Source organism: Cibotium barometz, chromosome 27 (assembly GCF_041138505.1).
Source record: "Cibotium barometz isolate CiBa-2024 chromosome 27, ASM4113850v1, whole genome shotgun sequence".
In the NCBI taxonomy this organism is placed as follows: domain Eukaryota; kingdom Viridiplantae; phylum Streptophyta; class Polypodiopsida; order Cyatheales; family Cibotiaceae; genus Cibotium; species Cibotium barometz.
In genome coordinates this window covers 49325998-49331262 of record NC_141072.1, presented here as the reverse complement: position 1 = coordinate 49331262, position 5265 = coordinate 49325998, and positions in this window count along the sequence as shown.

The window sequence follows — 5265 nt, the reverse complement described above, 5'->3', positions numbered from 1 at the left end:
CACATTTTGGGATATGGTGACAAAGAACTCAGCCTTCTTCAAGCTGAAAAGCTTCTTAACATTCACCCAAGAAACCTTTATGCTGTGGTAAGTAGAGCTAGTAGTGATGCTCAGGCTTCTCCATTGCCAACTGGAAGCATGTAAAAGAAAGAGTTCCCATTCTAGGCTGACTGAAGAGGTCAAGAAAATAGTAGTGAAATTTTGGATGGAGCATACAAGGGTGTCTTGAACAAACAAGAAATATGTTTGTTGGCTTTGAATTGGCCACAAGCAATCAATTGAACATCCGGTACACTTGTTGGATGAATCTCAGGTACATACCTCCACTGTGGATAAGAGTGTAGTTTGCTATTCATGTCTTGCATATCATGGTGTAGAGGTCATGGATTACTCATTGAAGAATTCTATATAGCTTACACTACCTGTGATATATACTACCTTGTGCTATATAGCTCTTACTACCCGTGATATAGTATGTCATTGAAGTCTCAAGCCATGATGTATGACCATGTACTCTCTACAAGTTATGCACTACTACCTAGCACATGCGCAATGAAGTTTCATGATAATAAAATGCACGTGTTCTCCATTCATAGCACAATGCATGTTCTCTATAGCTCATGTAACTAGTTATATAGCACATGATATCTCAAGCCAAGCAGTTGTCGTGCATATGAGTGTCCTCTATAGCAGTTGTCATGCATATGAGTGTCCTCTATAGCATTCCTATTTCACAATCCTTGTGCTATATAGCTCACAACACCCTGGTATAGCACATTGACTAATGCACAAGGCTATTTTGCATGATTATGTAGTAAATAGCAATCTCTCTACGAGCTATATAGCATAGTTAACCAATTACATAGCACATGTTGAATGACCATCCCTAATATAGCATGATCATGTAGTAAATAGCACTCTCTACGAGCTATATAGCATAGTAAATAGCACTCTCTACGAGCTATATAGTATAGTTAACCAATTACATAGCACATGTTGAATGACCTTCCCTAATATAGCATGATCATGTAGTAAATAGCACTCTCTACGAGCTATATAGCATAGTTAACCAATTACATAGCACATGTTGAATGACCATCCCTAATATAGCACACGTCATTAAATCCTAGGGCTCTATTGCATAGCCATGTACTAGTTATATAGCATTGAACCATTTATATAGCATTTGTACAATGATGTATAACTCTTAGATTCACAAATAGCACTGTGCACGAGCTATATAGCTGAAAGAATTACTCATAGAGCACATGATCACTCAAGCATAGAGATATGATGCATATTAATGTTTTATGCAACACTATCATTGTACCATCTTTGTGCTATATAGCTCACAACACCTTGGTGTATAGCACATTGACTACTAACCCCATGGCTATTTTGCATGACCATGTAGGACATAGCAGTCACTATACGAGCTATTAGCACAGTTAACCAGTTACATAGCACATGTTCAATGCCCACCCCTAATATAGCACACATCATTAAAGCCTAGGGTTCTATTGCATAACCATGTACTACATAGCACTCTCTACAACACAATCAACCAGTTATATAGCATTGAACCAATTATATAGCATTTGTACAATGATGCATAAATCTAAGATTCACAAATAGCACTGTGCATGTGCTATATAGCTCACATGTACTACATATAGCAATCAGTACGAGCTATATAGCACAATACTAATCCTCCTCCACACTGGCACTGACACTAGACACAGTGGAATTGTCCTCAACACTGGCACTGGCACTGGCACCACTATGGCAAAAATCAGATGTGTCCATCTTAACATCCTCCTCCACACTAGCATTGGCACTAGACATAGTGGCATTGTTCTTAACACTGGCATTGGCACCACTACAGCAGAAATCAGATGTGTCCATCTTAACATCCTCCTCCACACTAGCATTGACATTCTCCTGAACACTAGCACATTAGGACATTTTGGAGGTCATTCGTAGGGCCTTGTAAGAAAATGGTCAATTCTTCTTTTCTCTCTCTAGAAAAAATCTTGAAATATTAAAATAAAGAGAATGTAAAAGTCATAAAAGTGGTCTCCGAGTTAGAGAGGTAAATTTTCTCCTAGGCGGCCATCTTAAAGTTCGTTGGAACCTTCTTTGAAATGATATGTTCAAAAATGCAAGAATTAAGTTAGTTCAGGAGGATATTATTGTAGGGAAGACAATTTGGAGGGAATTAGAACCTTCATCTCCAATTTTAAAAGATAAATACAAGCCTTCTCTCACCATAGCCAGTCATATTCTTTCACTCTGCATCATATAGTACACTTACTCATTCCGAGAACACTCGAATGGAGAACAACCATGTACACACTCATGCTATTGAAGAGTCTAATCATGAAAGCATTAAGATAAAGTACCATTTGCACATTGATCTAGATAGTGCATATGCGCCCATTCAAAAACGTAGAAGTGGACAACTATTGCTCTCATCAGATGTTAAAGATCATAAGATCATATGAGGTTGTCGGGATGCAACACATAGACCTTTGGTGTGATGGCTCCATCTATCCTATTGACCCCCATACTGCTTCACATCCTCCCTTTTCAAATCCCACAACTTTCTTATGTTTTGCAGGTGATGGCACCATAGGCTTACTAGGATATTGCAAGTCAATTTCTTACATGCAAGAAAGAGAAAGGCATTATTCACAACACTTAGCAAATGAGCTTCTTGGCTTGTCTGGTGAATGTAAGATACATAAAGTTAGATTGGAAGAATGTCAAATCAATAAACTAAGAAGTGACCTCCACAAATATAGAGAAAAAGACACACAGCGCGTATGGAAAAGAAAGCTCAAAAACGTCGAGAACTTGAAGCTTGGTTTTGGAGGCCTGAAGAAGAGAATCCAAGCCATAAGATAAGATTGCACTAAATGCATTCCCATCCACATGTCTTTTATGTTAGCAGAGTTAATATTATTTTATTTGCTTTGTGATTTACATGTTCTCTACGTTAGTAATGAGTAGTGTTGTATTTGTAGTACATCATCATCCTGACAAAGAGAATATCAATCCCAATCTTAATCCAGCAAAGCAACTAACACCCTTCGTGACATCAAGAATGGTTAGAGAAATGATAAAAGAGAAGAAGTTCAAGGTGGTTCAATGAGATATAGTGGATGAATTTGTAACCAACAATATAGTTTTAGCTGCGGATATTAAATCTGCCATGGATTCAAGTGGAGTCAGTCATAAGGGTTATAGTGCCATCCAGAAGTTAGTGTCATCACTCCTTGAGGCCAAAGGCATTAAAGCAAAGCTATTTCTAACACCTACAAAAGTTTGGAGACATAGGGAGGAGTTAAGCACAGAACAGCTTCACTATGTTGGTCACTCATACCACATTGTAGGAGAGTTTAAGGGAGAAGGTGGCAGCATATTCTACAATGAACACAACAATATATTCATGGAATTGGAGCTCTTGTAAAAGAGAATGGTGGAGTTCTATGATATTACATTTAAGGAGATAGGAGGTGTACTTATGAATAGGGATCATAATAACACTTATGTGAATAGGGATCTTTGTTGATCCAAAGTATTTTAGTGTGCAGTCCGAGATGAACATTTGGTGGCTAGGTTCATTTGAGGTCAAGAAAGAGGACCATGAATCCTTGTTTTGGGTATTTCATCAGACACATAATCCCCAATCTCATCAAAGAACAGTGAATGCAACCAGGATGCTCCATGTAGAGAAAAGGGGGGAATTTCAAGTCCAATGGCATCTTGTGGGTGATTTGAAAACTCTCAAGTGCTTATTTAATTACAACAAAGGGGCCAATGCAAAGTCTCCATGCCTTTACTGCATGGACTCCACAAGGGTGATGGACTCTAAGTGGTGGAGACGACCACCGAACACACAAATTTTGGATGAGAACTTTAAACCAGTGTTTGAGATTCCTCTTTCCAATGTGCATATATGCACGCTTCATGCTTTGTTTCGTATCATAGAGAAACTGGTATATCTCCACATTAGCTTTGCTTGGAAGATCAAGAATGTAGCAGAGAGGAAAGAAGCCATCCGTGCATTGGAGAAGGTGCCATCAGAAATTGGACCACATGGAGGTAATGTCCAGATTTTGGAGGACACTAAAAAGTCATCAAATGAAAAGGAAGTTCCAATGAAGCCCTCCATTGGAGGTGTTAAGGCAAGAATATTTCTTTCCAAGCCAATGAATCATTAGTAACAAAAACTTACAAAGTTAGGAAAGCAATATACAACAACCGATACAAGTCGAATCGAATACCAACAGTGGAAAAAGCTTCATAATGCAGTGAAAGACCATGAAGGTGCTTCAAGGAATGTCAAAGCAGATGTTTGGCATTCAATTGATACTCTGTTCCAAATGTGTGAGAAAGTCAACTACTCCCAGCAAGACAAAAATAGCTTTTACAAGCATTCAAAAAAGCATTCAGAGGAGCTGCTTGGATTGACACCAACATTACACACTACATGGTATGTTTCTAGCTTACTGTTGTTTCCTAGACCTTGATACTAACTTACATTGTATGTTTTCTTATACAGCACCATATGTCTTACTCTATCAAGTACGGAGATCCTAGAATTTGGAACATACAAGGACTCGAGAAATCACACTATATGGCTTGAAATGCATATTTCAAGCACACACAACATGGTGGTGGAAAAAGTAAGGCAAACAACCTACAAGAAGTGTTCCAATGGTTCTATAGAAGGATAGTACAACAACTACATAAAAAAGAAACCTTGAGGTCATCCAAACTAATGCAAACACTCAGACATATGGAAAGAAAGAGATTGAAGCGTTCCGAAAGAAGCATTTAAAAACTCAGATGCCATAGAAGCACAAAACAAATGTAGAGAACAAAAGATTTTTGTTAATCATTGTTGGACAGATAGATGTAACACATAAGTCTTTTACAATGTATCTTTCCATTCTAATGACTAGCAATTCCTATGGTTCTAGCTTTCATTTATACCTTAGCAAACGATGTTTGCCATACTCTTCTAGTTCCTCTGGGTTCTCTATGCCTAGAGATAATGATACTATAGCATATGTATGAAAGTAACCCCTTCGGTTGCTAGCATAACTAGGGTAGCATCCAAAAATTTCTAAGGCAGTAGACTTCTCTATCAAAACAATCTTCTCATAACTTTTAGGAATAATCATTGCACCTAGGAATAGGGACAATGTCTTGAATAAAAAAATTGTAACTCTCCCTTCTTGGCTCATGGCATTGTGG